This window comes from Ambystoma mexicanum, chromosome 5q (genome assembly GCF_040938575.1).
Source record: "Ambystoma mexicanum isolate Mex_15411 chromosome 5q, UKY_AmexF1_1, whole genome shotgun sequence".
Lineage (NCBI taxonomy): Eukaryota > Metazoa > Chordata > Amphibia > Caudata > Ambystomatidae > Ambystoma > Ambystoma mexicanum.
The window spans coordinates 458,727,986-458,745,214 of NC_090933.1; positions in this window are offsets into that span (position 1 = coordinate 458,727,986).

Genomic DNA, 17,229 nt, shown 5'->3' on the forward strand with positions numbered 1-17,229 from the left:
CAGGGATTTCGAATCTCTTAAGGCTGCCGATGGAATTCCCCCGGGCCAGTTCCTCTGGTACCATCGCCTCAAACAAACTGCTAAGAAACAATGGACCGGATGGCCGGAGGAGCCCTCCCCTGACCCTCTGCTACAAGAGATGCATGACCTCTCGGACGGCTGGAGACCTGTCTCCAGGCTTTACAGCAGACTATGTGATAAAACCAACCCTAAATGCGAAGATCTGAGGACAAAATGGGAGGCGGACCTTGAGACCCCGATTTCAGATAAAGAATGGGAAAGAGCGCTGATATTTCCCAAAAAAGTATCCAGGAACACCAGGTTTGGCCAGATCCAATTGAACGTTCTTTACAGGACATACATGACCCCACATAGGGTTGCCTCCTTCAATAAGACATCCTCCCCTGCATGCCCCTGGTGCGGGAATGATAAAGCAGATGTGATTCACATGTTCTGGACCTGCACCAAGGCGATGGCACTGTGGTCCAAGGCCAAACAGACCTGCATGGACGCCGGAATGACAAGATACGAATGGACTCCTGGCGAGTGCCTCCTGGGGACCTACCCCAGACCTAGCAAATCCAAGCACGCTGTTAAATTAATGGACATCTCATGTATCCTGGCTAAAAGAACAATAGCGATGGCCTGGAAGACGCCGTCGGGCCCCAGGCAAGAGAGATGGCTCAAAGAACTCGAGAGATGGACAACAGCTGAAACCAGGGCCTGGCAGGAAGGAATCACGAACAGTGGCGAAACCGAAGGTGGCACTTTGGAATCATGGAAGGCCCTCCTCAGAGACATACGCTTCAGCGCTGACTACAAACCCCCCTGAAGTCCCACACCACTGCATTGACACTGCTCGGATGCCGGCATTGGTGGAACCACCCCTGTGTTTGACCCCTCTTGCTTCCTGAAACTTTGGGTCATTGCCCCTAACCCACCCGTCCACTGTAAGTTTGCTACAACATGAAGACTGTTGTTGATTTGTTTGTTCCCCCCCCCTTGTTTCCCCCTCACCGTCTCCTCCCCAGTTCAAACCAATGTTGATTTCTTGTTGTATTGCACGTTTTCTTTTTCTTTTTTCTATCAAAACCAATAAAATACGTTTTAAAAAAAAAAGTGTTAGCTGAGACACGATTGGTCAGAGAGGGAAGCGCGCTGATTGGATATACAGTGGATGGCCCTGATAGGCTGGTGGGTGTGTGCAGCTGACGGTTGTCAGCCACGGTAAGGAAAGGGGTTACTTGTCCAATCAGCCTATGAGTTAATGACTTAATGCCGAAACTGGGCGGGAGCTATGTGGCCTACTGCCTCATCCCTAATTAATATGGAATGCAAGGTGCAGTGACGTGAGTCAGTACGGGCAGCAGCATGGTGGCATGGGTAGCAGCTGCGTTGGTGAGTGGATCCGAAGTTGCACGGACACAGGAGGCACTGGCCATTGGGGGCAAGGAAATTTGGCGGGTGAAGGTCCCCACCTGGCGAGACCGTTGGAATGCTGGGAAGGGCATGGGGGATAAAGTCATGTCGGAGGGGGGATACTGATAACTGGTGGTAGGGTCCATATGGTTGGAACCAGTATTGCAGGATGCATCATGTGAGTCCTGGAAAGAACCGGTCTCTCGGGTCAGGGGTTGCAAGGACCCCGAATGGCGTTGGTCATACTGCGCAGGGTAAGCATGGACGGGGATGAGTCCCCAGAACGGGCATGGTCACTTAGTGCCATGAAGTGGCAAGGGGTGGTAGATTCATGTATGTGATGAGCCCATGAGGGAGTGGTACTAATGTCCATAGTGTTGCAAGGAAGAAGCACAAGAGACTTCACAAGAAGACATGGAAATCATGGTCACTGTTAAGCCCAATATCAATGGTTCTGTATTTGCATATCAGTCGAGCTTCTTTTTGGCAGAGCACAAGTTCTCTGTCACCCCCTCTTGCGTCCGATAATATTGTTTCAAGCCCCACGAAGGTGATGTTTTCTTTGAGATCAAGCTGGTGTTCTTCTTGCCAGTGGAGGGCTAGTGGGTATTTGGTTTCTTGCGAGTGCAGGGAGCTGAGGTGTTCCCGGATTCTTGTTCTGAGCTCCCTCTTGGTGCTTCCAATATATTTACGGTTGCATACACATATGATTGCGTAAATTACATATTTTGTTCTGCAATTAATATATTGTTTGATTACATGTGTATCTGTTTCACTGAATTTGAGGTGCTTGGTGGTTGTGGCGAATTTACACATGGAACATGTTCCGCATTTTATAGAAACCAACGGGTTTGTTGGTCGTGAGCCAATTGTCATTTGCTTTACGAATAGGTGCCATGAAAGATGGACTTAGAATAGTCTTGAGAGTTCTGCCTTTAGTATAGGACATGCTGGGTTTGTCAGGTATCCATGGTCTGATGTCTTCATCTATGGATAGGATGTGCCAGTGTTTTTTGAGTACCTTCTGAACTTGGTGGCTGTCACTGCAATATTGAGTGATATATCTCAATTTGTTTTCATTGGGAGTTGTCCCTTTGGTCTGTTCTTTAGGAGTTAGTAGCGTACTGCGTTCCCTCTTATTTGCCATCACTTCTGCTGCTTGTATTGCTTGTTCTGGGTAGCCTCTTTCCGAGAAACGTCTGGTGAGGACCGTGCATTCCTCTCCAAATGTTGATGGGGAGCTGCAGTTTCTTTTGGCTCGTAGGAATTCTCCCTTGGGGATGTTGCTGATAACTGATTTTTTGTGGCAACTGGTGGCGTGTAATACCGAGTTCACTTCCGTTGGTTTTCTGTAGGTTGTTGTCGTAAGCTCGGTTCCTACTGGCTTGATGGTGATGTCCAAAAAATCAATGGTAGTGTTACTTTCGGTTCCTGTTAGTTCGATACCAAAGTTGTTGTGATTCAGATATTGTTTGAATGCCTCAAGTTGGTCCATGGTTCCGCACCAGATCATCAGGATGTCGTCAATGTAGTGCATCCAGGTGTGCATGAGTTGATAGAAGTCTTTGTTGGCAAAGGCATGCACTTGTTCATAGTGATGCATGAAGAGGTTGGCCATTGATGGTGCATAGGTTGCCCCCATGGCGATGCCCTTGGTTTGCCTGTAATACTGCTGGTTAAATAAAAAGACCGTATTGGTTAGAGAAAATTCCAAAAATTGCTTGGTGAGTTCCAGGTGTGACCAGAATGAGGCAGAGGCTTTAGAGAAGGCAAAATCAATGGCTTTGAGAGCTAGCTTGTGGTCAATGGATGTATAGAGGGCTTTGACGTCCAGTGTTACTAGAAGATAGTCTTTGTTCCATTCGATATCTTTTAGGACTAGGAGGGTGTGCATTGTGTCCCGCAAAAAGGTAGGTATCTTGGGTGCTTCCGGCGCAAGTACGTTGTTGATATATTGATTGAGTGGCTCTGTTATCCATCCCATTCCGCTCAGTATGGGTCATCCTTCTGGTATGGTGTGGAATTCTTTGTGTATTTTAGGAAGGAAATAGATAGTAGGCATCCTGGGATGCCTAAGGTCAAGGTATTTCATTTCCTCGTCAGACAGGAGTCCCCGTTGGTGCCATTTGGTCAATAATATCTTCGATTGTATTAGAATTTCTTTGGTTGGATTGGTGTCGATAGTATCATAGCATCCAGGGCTAGCAAGATGATTGAGAGCCATTTGTACATAGTCTTCTCTGTCCATGATGACAACGTTGCCGCCTTTGTCAGCTTCTTTGATTATGATTTGGTGATTCTCTTGCAGTTTCTTCAGTGCTAGTCTCTCCTGATTGGTAATGTTGTCTCTTCCTCTTGAGTGTAGAGTTTTCCTCTGGTCTTCTAATGCTTGAAGGTCTCTTGTGACTGCCAAGCTAAAGATTTCAATGTCATTGTCCCCTTGTAGGTTAGGAGTGAATTTGGATTTGAGTTTTATTTCGGGTATTTCCAGATTCCTTTCCTCAATATCAAGTTCTTGTAGAGTCTGTAGTATACTTTGCGATTCTGTGTTAGGCGACTGGTCCAGAGTAGTTAATAGGTGAGTATATTCCAGATTTTCAATGTCTATGGTACTCAAGGGTGTAGGTATGGTCCTAGCCGGTTTCCATTTTATTTGTTTCGCAAAGAACTTCTTTAGTTTGAGTTTTCTGGTATATTTGAATAGGTCTATCTGAGCATCCACATAGTTGGTGTTGTTGGCTGGAGTGAACGAGAGGCCTTTGTTAAGGATTTCAATGTCGTGTTCAGAGAGAATATGTTTGGAGAGGTTGGTTACTAAGAACGGGGTCCTGGTATTGCTACCTGTGATTGTGTTTTGGATCTTGTCAATCTGATAGCGCTTTCTTGCTCTTCTTGTATGTTTCTTGGTGCCCGCTCTCTTGCCTCTCTTTGTTCTAATCTCGGTGGTACATTGCCTCTGGTAGGGTCTAAAAAACGAACCTGCTTCTTTTGTTTTTGTTGTTGTTGTGGTGTACGTGTTCCTTTCTTGTATCTTTGGATTTCTTTCAGGAAGTTGTAGCAATGCTTCTACTCTTCTCATGTTGTCTAGACAACCGTGGTGCTGTCATTCCTGTTTGTATGTTCAGTGCTTCCGAAGTTGCCGCTGGTTCCTCATTCTCTTCCGTCTCCTGTTCTGGTTCGCTGTCAACGTCTGATATGGCAGGGGAGCTGGTTGGGGTGCTCTCCTTGGAACTTGTTCCCGGTATATTGTCAAATTTGAGTTGGAAGGTGAATACTCTGTTGTCCTGGTAGTCTCTTTCATCCCTTGCAAATTTTCTACATTTTCTGATTTTGACTTCATCTTGATGGTTTCTTAGGATTTCATACATGATTTTGTAGTTCTTCTCTTTTGTTGACGTAGGAAAATGGCTTGATTCTATGTTGGTTTTTTGTTGGTCAATTTCTATAACCAATCTTCTGTGAGCCCTGTCGGCGTGTTCAATCAATAACTCCATCATGATTTTGGAGCCCATAATCAAGTTCCCTTCCCATTTAGCTGCCAAATCAGCGTCGTCTGGGTTGGTGAAGTCTGGAAAAATAATGATTTTCAATCCTCTTGGGATTTTTTCTTGTTCAAGGTAAGATTGGAGAGTGAATCTCTCCCAGAATTTGTTTATTTCCTTGGTACATAGTCGTTCCAGTTTGAGAAATAGTTGCCTTAAATTATCCGGCGCCCTTGGAGTGGGTGGGAAGGCGTGTACTGTAGACCCTTTGGCCGAGAAGAGATTTTTAGTATCATTTGTCCTTGATTCAAGATAATCTGCCATAATAGGTCTGGGTGCTGCGGTGGTCAGGTCCCTGATTGAAGGTTGCAAAGGATGGAGTTAGTTAGTCGGAACTCCCTACCTACCGCGCACCTATGCTTGGAACACCGAAACTTTCAACCTGCAGCCTCACTCCTTGTTCGTCTGGGGACTAACTCCAGATCCCCAATGTGCTGGGTGATGAATGGAATGACAAACTATGGATGATGATGGGCGCTGGGGGGCTTCACTGGCCCATGCTTGTAGCCATTGCATTAAGGATTGGTTTCATTGTCAGATTGAAAAAACTCTTAATTGTGCATTAAAACCTATTGTTTAATTGTTGCTAATGCAACTTCACAAGGTAAAATTTAGAAAATCATAGTGATACATAGCAGCAATTATAACCCATTGGTAGGTGAGAAACAGCCGACGCGCGTTTTGACCTAAGTCTTTTTCAGGTCTGTGAGATTGTGACAAGTGGTTGAGTGCAGGGATAGGTGTGGTGACATACGGGTCGATCACACATGGACATTGATAATGCAATATGGAAGGGAGGTTCAATTGTACACGTTTTTGCCATTGAGATGATTTAGATGGTGATGCATGAGAGAAAATAATACAGTCGTGGTGTGGCCGGTAATTTTTCAGCACAATTAGCAGAGGTGAGTGAAGGTGAGAAGGTGAGTGACATCATTACATTTGTAACACATGTATGAAGAGTTTAAAGCATGTTTTTTAAGATCGTGAGAGATGGTTACATATGATAAGCAAACAGACGAGCACAATACCAAGGAAAAGAAAGGAGAGGATCTTTGTTAGTTCGATAGTAAGAGCCAGTAAAATGTAAGGCAATGTGTTGAGTTTGGTCAATGGGCTTACCAATTTGGTAGTAGGGTGAGCTCTGAATCGGGCTAAATGCTGGTCCTCCCGGGTCCGGGCACCAGTAGGGCTGAAGAGCCTGACCTGTGGAAAGATGATGGTTCTTTTAGTCTTGTTGGATGGAGGGGGGTGGTCCCAGGGGGGGAACCGAGGAGCGTGAGAGTGGCTTGCAGACCAATATAGCGTTGTATAGTGCCGAGAGATGTGTGTAAGTTGAGCCGTGCCAGTGCTGAAGATGGTGGTTAGTGTTGTCGGACCCTGGTCCTCATGGCCTAGAGTGAGGGGGGGAGTGTAGGGGGCTTGAGTGCCAGATATCAGAGGCAAATCTGTAAGCTGGGTGGTATCGTTGTGAGGGGGTGCTGATGATCGGCCGTCCCCGGGGACAAGGTCCTGGTTGGGTCACATGCCGTTGTCACTGGGGGTGTGAAGAAATGCCCGAGTGACGGCAAGTATCGTCCTTGCTGGGGGGTGTGGGGTGCCCAGTTGGGTAAAGTCAGGGGGAGCCTGACCACTAATGCATGTGCCACCCGGTCCCATGCAGTGGAGAGCCGGTGCGCAGCTGAGTGACTGATCCTAGAGTCCCTGATGTGGGAACTCCTCTCACCTGAATCTGTTTGCAGCTTCGTGGTGCGTCTGTCCCTTCGTCGTGTCCGCGTAGTGCAGGAGTGGGAAGTTCCTGGTTAAGTGTTAGCTGAGACACGATTGGTCAGAGAGGGAAGCGCGCTGATTGGATATACAGAGGATGGCCCTGATAGGCTGGTGGGTGTGTGCAGCTGACGGTTGTCAGCCACGGCAAGGAAAGGGGTTACTTGTCCAATCAGTCTATGAGTTAATGACTTAATGCCGAAACTGAGCGGGAGCTATGTGGCCTACTGCCTCAGCCCTAATTAATATGGAATGCAAGGTGCAGTGACGTGAGTCAGTACGGGCAGCAGCATGGTGGCATGGGTAGCAGCTGCGTTGGTGAGTGGATCCGAAGTTGCACGGACACAGGAGGCACTGGCTATTGGGGGCAAGGAAATTTTGCGGGTGAAGGTCCAACAGGGACTCCTGTCTGACGAGGAAATGAAATACCTTGACCTTAGGCATCCCAGGATGCCTACTATCTATTTCCTTCCTTAGATACACAAAGAATTCCACACCATACCAGAAGGACGACCCATTCTGAGCGGAATGGGATGGATAACAGAGCCACTCAATCAATATATCAACAACGTACTTGCGCCGGAAGTACCAAGATACCTACCTTTTTGCGGGACACAATGCACACCCTCCTAGTCCTAAAAGATATCGAATGGAACAAAGACTATCTTCTAGTAACACTGGACGTCAAAGCCCTCTATACATCCATTGACCACAAGCTAGCTCTCAAAGCCATTGATTTTGCCTTCTCTAAAGCCTCTGCCTCATTCTGGTCACACCTGGAACTCACCAAGCAATTTTTGGAATTTTCTCTAACCAATACGGTCTTTTTATTTAACCAGCAGTATTACAGGCAAACCAAGGGCATCGCCATGGGGGCAACCTATGCACCATCAATGGTCAACCTCTTCATGCATCACTATGAACAAGTGCATGCCTTTGCCAACAAAGACTTCTATCAACTCATACACACCTGGATGCGCTACATTGACGACATCCTGATGATCTGGTGCGGAACCATGGACCAACTTGAGGCATTCAAACAATATCTGAATCACAACAACTTTGGTATCGAACTAACAGGAACCGAAAGTAACACTACCATTGATTTTTTGGACATCACCATCAAGCCAGTAGGAACCGAGCTTACGACAACAACCTACAGAAAACCAACGGAAGTGAACTCGGTATTACACGCCACCAGTTGCCACAAAAAATCAGTTATCAGCAACATCCCCAAGGGAGAATTCCTACGAGCCAAAAGAAACTGCAGCTCCCCATCAACATTTGGAGAGGAATGCACGGTCCTCACCAGACGTTTCTCGGAAAGAGGCTACCCAGAACAAGCAATACAAGCAGCAGAAGTGATGGCAAATAAGAGGGAAGGCAGTACGCTACTAACTCCTAAAGAACAGACCAAAAGGACAACTCCCAATGAAAACAAATTGAGATATATCACTCAATATTGCAGTGACAGCCACCAAGTTCAGAAGGTACTCAAAAAACACTGGCACATCCTATCCATAGATGAAGACATCAGACCATGGATACCTGACAAACCCAGCATGACCTATACTAAAGGCAGAACTCTCAAGATATTCTAAGTCCATCTTTCATGGCACCTATTCGTAAAACAAATGACAATTGGCTCACGACCAACAAACTCGTTGGTTTCTATAAATGTGGAACATGTTCCATGTGTAAATTCGCCACAACCACCAAGCACCTCAAATTCAGTGAAACAGATACACATGTAATCAAACAATATATTAATTGCAGAACAAAATATGTAATTTACGCAATCATATGTGTATGCAACCGTAAATATATTGGAAGCACCAAGAGGGAGCTCAGAACAAGAATCCGGGAACACCTCAGCTCCCTGCACTCGCAAGAAACCAAATACCCACTAGCCCTCCACTGGCAAGAAGAACACCAGCTTGAGCTCAAAGAAAACATCACCTTCGTGGGGCTTGAAACAATATTATCGGACGCAAGAGGGGGTGACAGAGAACTTGTGCTCCGCCAAAAAGAAGCTCGACTGATATGCAAATACAGAACCATTGATATTGGGCTTAACAGTGACCCTGATTTCCATGTCTTCTTGTGAAGTCTCTTGTGCTTCTTCCTTGCAACACTATGGACATTAGTACCACTCCCTCATGGGCCCATCTCATACATGAATCTACCACCCCTTGCCACTTCATGGCACTAAGTGACCATGCCCGTTCTGGGGACTCATCCCCGTCCATACTTACCCTGCGCAGTATGACCAACGCCATTCGGGGTCCTTGCAACCCCTGACCCGAGAGACCGGTTCTTTCCAGGACTCACATGATGCATCCTGCAATACTGGTTCCAACCATATGGACGCTACCACCAGTTATCAGTATCCCTCCTCCGACATGACTTTATCCCCCATGCCCTTCCCAGCATTCCAACGGTCTCGCCAGGTGGGGACCTTCACCCGCCAAATTTCCTTGCCCCCAATGGCCAGTGCCTCCTGTGTCCGTGCAACTTCGGATCCACTCACCAACGCAGCTGCTACCCATGCCACCATGCTGCTGCCCGTACTGATTCACGTCACTGCACCTTGCATTCCATATTAATTAGGGATGAGGCAGTAGGCCACATAGCTCCCGCCCAGTTTCGGCATTAAGTAATTAACTCATAGACTGATTGGACAAGTAACCCCTTTCCTTACAGTGGCTGACAACCGTCAGCTGCACACACCCACCAGCCTATCAGGGCCATCCTCTGTATATCCAATCAGCGCGCTTCCCTCTCTGACCAATCGTGTCTCAGCTAACACTTAACCAGGAAGTTCCCAATCCTGCACTACGCGGGCACGGACGAAGGGACAGACGCACCACGAAGCTGCAAACAGATTCAGGTGAGAGGAGTTCCCACATCAGGGACTCTAGGATCAGTCACTCAGCTGCACACCGGCTCTCCACTGCATGGGACCGGGTGGCACATGCATTAGTGGTCAGGCTCCCCCTGACTTTACCCAACTGGGCACCCCACACCCCCCAGCAAGGACGATACTTGCCGTCACTCGGGCATTTCTTCACACCCCCACTGAGAACGGCATGTGACCCAACCAGGACCTTGTCCCCGGGGACGGCCGATCATCAGCACCCCCTCACAACGATACCACCCAGCTTACAAATTCGCCTCTGATATCTGGCACTCAAGCCCCCCACACTCCCCCCCCTCACTCTAGGCCATGAGGACCAGGGTCCGACAACACTAACCACCATCTTCAGCACTGGCACGGCTCAACTTACACACTTCTCTCGGCACTATACAACGCTATATTGGTCTGCAAGCCACTCTCACGCTCTTCGGTTCCCCCCCTGGGACCACCCCCCTCCATCCAACAAGACTAAAAGAACCATCATCTTTCCACAGGTCAGGCTCTTCAGCCCTATTGGTGCCCGGACCCGGGAGGACCAGCATTTAGCCCGATTCAGAGCTCACCCTACTACCAAATTGGTAAGCCCATTGACCAAACTCAACACATTGCCTTACATTCTACTGGCTCTTACTATCGAACTAACAAAGATCCTCTCCTTTCTTTTCCTTGGTATTGTGCTCGTCTGTTTGCTTATCATATGTAACCATCTCTCACAATCTTAAAAAACATGCTTTAAACTCTTCATACATGTGTTACAAATGTAATGATGTCACTCACCTTCTCACCTTCACTCACCTCTGCTAATTGTGCTGAAAAATTACCGGCCACACCACGACTGTATTATTTTCTCTCATGCATCACCATCTAAATCATCTCAATGGCAAAAACGTGTACAATTGAACCTCCCTTCCATGTTGCATTATCAATGTCCATGTGTGACCGACCCGTATGTCACTACACCTATCCCTGCACTCAACCACTTGTCACAATCTCACAGTCCTGAAAAAGACTTAGGTCGAAACGCGCGTCGGCTGTTTCTCACCTACCAATGGGTTATAATTGCTGCTATGTATCACTATGATTTTCTAAATTTTACCTTGTGAAGTTGCATTAGCAACAATTAAACAATAAGTTTTAATGCACAATTAAGAGTTTTTTCAATCTGACAATGAAACCAATCCTTAATGCAATGTCTACAAGCATGGGCCAGTGAAGCCCCCCAGCGCCCATCATCATCCATAGTTTGTCATTCCATTCAACACCCTTTTGTTTTCCTGTCAACTCTTTTGGCAAAACTTAGTGTTGTAGCAAAACTCCATAATGTATTAGTAACTGCTATCATATACATATATTCCGCTTCAGCTTCTCCTGGGGAATTTAATAAAATGATCACCAGGTCTGCACTATGTTTCACAGTCATGTGGCAGTTTTCCACCAAAATCATAATAATTATGTACATGTAATCCACATTCCTAATTTTACCCTCCACCAGTTCACCAACTCCTAAATCCAGGACATTATTCAAAGCAGCCAGGACCACCTTAAAAACTCGCCATTACAATTCCCTAAATCGCAGGTGGATGAATTTAATTTTAACAAAATGTCATGGAAACTACCTAAAAAATGACACATCAATCAAGGAAGAATGAGTTATGGTTGCTGAAAAAAAGAATGCCCAACGGTAATGCTCCTTTCAAATTAATAGCAAAACTTTAGGCTATGCCCATTGGGGACCTCCTGTTTCCCGGGCCATTTGCCCCTCTTGGCCAGTGTTTTTATTAGTCTCTTTTTTGTTTGAAGTTAGTAGGCTGCAGATCGTAAATGGGAATACACGGGCTAACACAGAGATCCCCCACCGCATACATCTGGCATCCTGTCCTCTTATATGAGGGTACAATAGTGACAAAGAGCTTAAGCACACAGTTTTTAATGAACCTTACTGTGTGATTCAATCATTCAGAGCTCCAGTGGGTCTATCTTGATGGCTCTATCTTGATTTAAGAGTGTAAAGGGTGCTGGGGGGAATAAACTGACTCTGGTATCGGAAGTCAGTGATATATGTTTGAACCAAACAAAATGGCCATAATTAATGGACACTCCCATCCCCTGCACACCTATAGGTACTGAAAGGAAACTTTCAGTCAGAATTTGACATATGCTTTTAGTCCTATCATAAAATAATTTGCATTAATTCAAGCAATCAATATTTTATATAAATTGCTAAATTCACCTTCTTCATCTCAAAGTGATTTACTTAAAAAGAAAAGTGTTGCATATTTCCATCATATACATCATGAGAACTTAGCAATTACAAAATGTAATTCACAGTTCAATTGTGACCTTTGTTTTCTAAATATAAATTTGTATTCATTCACATGTGAAGCAAAGGTAAATTGATTAAATCAAAATGAATTAACGCGTTTCGAGAGGAATCTCTCTTCTTCAAGAGCAAACAAAATTCACAATGTTTGATACAATCTAGTACATAATTCTAATACTTTCATCTTAGTAGTACATCAATTTTTCAAAATTCACTGTGTCTGATGTCTCAGTTAATGATACCGATGTGGAATAATGCTAAAACTTGTAAGCGATATTCAATCAACACTACAGCCAAGTCAATGCCTAGTCTGGGATGCTGAGGAAAACCCTTATTAATGTATTATTATGTCTAGTTCAGTACTCTGGATGACCACCCTTGTATAACACCCCCCTCTTAGAATCCCCCTGACCCCAGTGAGCCAAGAAGTAGGTTTGGTTTGCAAATTAAAAGGTTTATTTGAGAATGTAAACAATATATATATATATCACACTTTATAATAAATTAATATCTGATAGTACACTTAGACATATGATGTTGATCAACAATGGGTAATCTGGCACTAGCACACTTCTTTACAATCAATGAGGAGTTAGTATAGGATGGATAAAGTAGCGAAAATACTTTTATGATTTCAAGGGAAAAGCAATGAGGAATAAAATGCAGTACAGAAATACTTGATATGATTTTAGCAAAAGATAAGATAATCACTTTTTCTCTGGCAATTTACCCCCCTCCCCTATGCAATGTAAGAAATGGAAGGAGATGGAAAGAGGAGCACACAGTTCTCAGGAATGCAATCAAATACAATATGAAATTCAGTTCCCCCCCAGCAAGCTTAGAGGAAACAGGTAGGAGTTTGAAACACAGGCCCAAAATGCTTTTTAAATGTGATGGCAATGGATGGGAAAATGTGCCAACTGATTTTAATTTCCTCTAGAGATTCAGGGTGAGTGGGAGATGCGTGTTGGTATTAGTTCAGGCTCACTTTAGCAATGCTCTATGAGTTATTACCAAGTTGCAAAAGGATTTTAACAAAGGAAAGAATGGAGCTGCTATTTTGACAAGTGGAGAAATTGAGCCAAAATCGCAAATCGCGGTAAATTCGCGAGTGCGTGAATCGTGATTGCGGCAAAACTATAAGATCCTAGCTTTCAGAGGAAAGTTAAATATCGTTCCTAGCCCAAACGGTTCCAGATATACGGACGATTAAATAAAGGTAGTTTTTCGGATTTAAAATAAACTCAAAATGACAGGTGACAGCTTGCAGCTTCAGAATTGACAGGTGACAGTTGTGCAGCTTTACAAATGACAGATGACACGATTTCTAGGAGGCTGTTCTACTTAGGTTAAAATAGTTTGGATTAGATTATTTTAACTAAGAGATTGGTTCTGCACAGTTCTGCTAGGTACTCACAATATAAATTTGAAATAGGCCTCGCCACGGATCTGGTCAGGTTTTGGACTGGACTCCGGTTCTGGTCTCGGCACTTCACAGTGATCTGGGTCAGCTCTCTGGTTCTGCTCACAGCGGTCTGGGTCACTCTGGATCTCTGGTCTGGTCTCTGGCAATTGTTCTTGGCAAAAGAATTCAAACAGCTCGCCCGGCTGTGGAATAGTTTGCAAATGATTTTAAGGTTGCTGAGGCCTGCTGAGAAGAGTTCTCAGTTTGTGGGTTTGTGGGTGAAGTCGTCGGTCAGCATGCTCCGCAGCAAATGGAATTGAATGTCTCTATCTGTCCCAGCAGTCTCTTTTTATGTGTTTTGAAAATGGGTGTGTGCCTGGGCCTAGCTAAGCCTGCTCCTCTCTACTTGTCATTGGCCCAATTCTCCCCTCTCCCATGATTGGGGGAAGGAAATGGATTGTCATCATGATGAGGTCTGTTTATGGGTCAGAGGATCCTCCCCTGGTCAGTTTGCCCACAAATCTATATTTGATTCAAATACATCTTTCCCAGATATACAATTTGTTGAAATTACATGTGCACATTATATATTCCTTATGGTCCATGCTTGTCCGCCTCTGATCTTCCTGGGGGCTTGCATTAAAAAATGACAACATTTTGCGCTTTTTAACTGGTTTTGCAATATCGGACATTTACCCAAAATTACACACATGTGCGCAAGGAGTATGGACATTAATTGATGAAGTGTCAGATTTTTAACATGCAGACATTTGGAGTGAGACCCTATTTTCCGTTAGAAACCCCCCAGAATACACCACAGGGTCCTAACGCCTCTCAAAATGTTCACAGAAAAATCACAAAAATAATGATTTTACTTATATAATTCTGACAAGTCCGCACTATGAGTTATCTATCTTTTTAAAATTATGCCCTGGTCAAAAAGGGGTGGCTTCCCACATCACAGGGTGGAATAACTGGTTTATCCACTTCCCCCAAGCTCAGCTGCTAGCAGAGGCACTGCCCCCCCAGTTTCCCCTAAGAGGAAGCCACTTTACGATGCCCCCAATATAACATTTGCCTGAGTCAAGGGAGTTGCATTGTTCTGTTCCTTCCAGTTCCCAGGTGCTCCACCCCTAATCTAATCAGAGAGGTGACAACTCCTTTTGGCAAGGGGAAGCAGGATGCAGCTAGGCCTGGGAAGAGAGGCTGAACAGGTTTCTCCTGTCGGGGGTAGTTGTCAGGCAGAATCCAGTTTCACTAAGCCAGGTTTCAGCTAAATGTCACTTTTTGTTTCCGAGTTTTCTACATTCAAATCAAACTGACAATTTGTACCTATACATTAAATAATTACTTCCTTCAAGTCATTTCAGAATATGGTTTTACATTCTTCCACCTCTTAGCAAGTCTTTCCTTGGTCTGGTTTTGTTTCATTTGTGCAGTTTACACAAAAGTCTGGTGGTTTTAAAACGCCAGCTTTCTGATAGTGGTGAGTACTGGTAATGCAACCATTTTTGGGATTAAGAAAATGAATTCCCCACAGTTCTGAGTTGCTTTTTTGGCAATCAGCATTGCCATTCCCAATGGTTTCAGGCTACTGTGTGTGTAACCCAATGGTGGTTTTAGGCAGTGCCCTCCTGTGCTCACAACATAGGCAAAAATGGGTGGCAGCCTATTCTTCATGTTTTCCCTGTGCACTCTCTGGGGAGATCTGGCCATCATGATGTTTTCCATGCCAGTACTGCACAGTTTTATGGTAGGGCTTGTATGCATGGGTAAAACATCCCACAAGCCCCCCCTCTTGCGATGGCCATTCTCTCCTTTCGCTGATGGAACTCGCAAGATCTGGGATGTTCGCCTCCTCTTCTTCCAATTCCATGGATGGCACAGTTCAGCATCTTTTCCTCCCTCCAGCCGATCAATCAGTTCTCCTTGCTGGTCCTGATGGGAGGATTGGGCGGTACCCCGGGCCCCTCGGGTCTCTGCTCCCGGTCCCCGGTCGTCCTCCTTGGTCAGTCTCCAGGTTTTCTTTCTCCTAGGACGACAAAGGTAAGCGGCAATACCTATTCGTAGACATTTCTTCACCACTATTAATGGTGTGGCGAACATATACATTTTATGAATCAGAAGATATGAACATATACATTTTCTTTTTTAATTTAGGAGACAAGAACATATATATATACAAGGATCACAGAATTTTATATGCTATATGTGGAATATTTTAGGGTTGGAACTGAATTACTCTGGAGCGGCCCCCTCTGGGATTCCAGTGGATTCCTCCAGTTGTTGCAGAGTGTGCCTGGGATGGCAACACTTTAGCTGATTTATATGTACCCACTTGTCTTCCCCTTCCGCCAGACTGCCTTTGGGGATGCAGATCTTATAGGCAACAGGGGAGCTCTTGTCTATAATTTCAAACGGTCCCTTCCATGTAGGCAAGAATTTTCGCTGTTTGGCCTGGTTCCTTTGGAAATTGTATAGATAGGCCCGATCACCCACCTTATATTCCTTTCGGGTCATTTTCAAATCATAGTGGGTTTTCATACTCTCAGCTGATCTTTCTAGATTCCGCTGAGCATAGGCAAAAGCATGCTGAAGGTGTTTCCTTAAATTCTCCACATACTCATGAGTTGTGGAGGCATTTATCAGTGTCTGCTCTTGAGTCCTGTAGAGCAAATGCTGGGGAAGCACCATCTTGCGTCCAGTCATCAATAAAAATGGTGACATTTTAGTTGCAGATGAAGGGGAAGATCTGATGGCCATTAGGACCAGAGGTAATCGGATATCCCAACTTGGCCCAGAATCTGCCACAAACTTTTTTAATATCCTCACAATGGTTCGTTTATATCTCTCCACTGCTCCAGAAGAAGCTGGCCTGTAAGCAATGTGTAGCTTCCTTTTAACCCCCAGTATCTCCCACATCTTTGTCATTACTTCACTGGTGAAGTGGCTACCTCTGTCTGACTCAATCCTTTGAGGTAGACCAAAACGGGTAGACCAAGGTGTTGGTAAAACTTACCAATGATTGGATCCCCCTTCTGAGCTGTAATCAAATCAGCATCAGGGATTTCCTTGCTCCATTGGGCAGTTGAAAGATCATTGTGAGCATTTGTCTGGGACCTAGTGATCGCAGTGACCTGGATTTCCCCCAACAGGAACTCTGTTTCTATTAGATCCCCTTGGATGGCCCCGGTTTTGGCCAGCTGATTGGCTAAGTCATTTCCAGTTTTGTCTGGTCCCTCTACTTTGGAATGACCCTTGATATTTTTCCAGTAGATGGTCATCCCATTCGATGTGACCAGATCATCAATATTTTGGATTAACTTCCCATGTTTCAGGGGTTTGTTATTAGCGCATAGCATGCCTCCGGTTTTCCAGTTGACCAGGTGCTCCACAAACCCGTTCCGTACATAATCCGAATCTGTGATTATGACCAGTTCGTGGAGTTGATGCTGGACAGCAGTGAGGATGGCCTGATGCACAGCCATCAATTCTGCCACCTGACTACTTCGGGGACCAATTTTGTATCCAGCGGAGGGTTCTGGGAACTCCTTCACCCATGCATTCCCTACGCCAGCCCCCAGTTGTTTCTCCCCGTCGTTGTCAACATGGTAAGAGCATCCATCCACATAGACAGTGGGCATTCCCTCACACTTGTCTTCTTCAAAGACTTTGTGTGGGGAATTAAGGTATGCCTCCAAGTTGTCCTTGATTTTTAGACTTTCGTCCTCGAGACAGTTTTCTCTGGCACAATCATGCAAGTCAGCCAGACCTTGCGCGAGGGGGCTCTTCTTGTTTTGGCCATATCTGACCTCCACAGGAAAGCCTTGCATTGACAGAATCCAGGAAGTAATTCGGG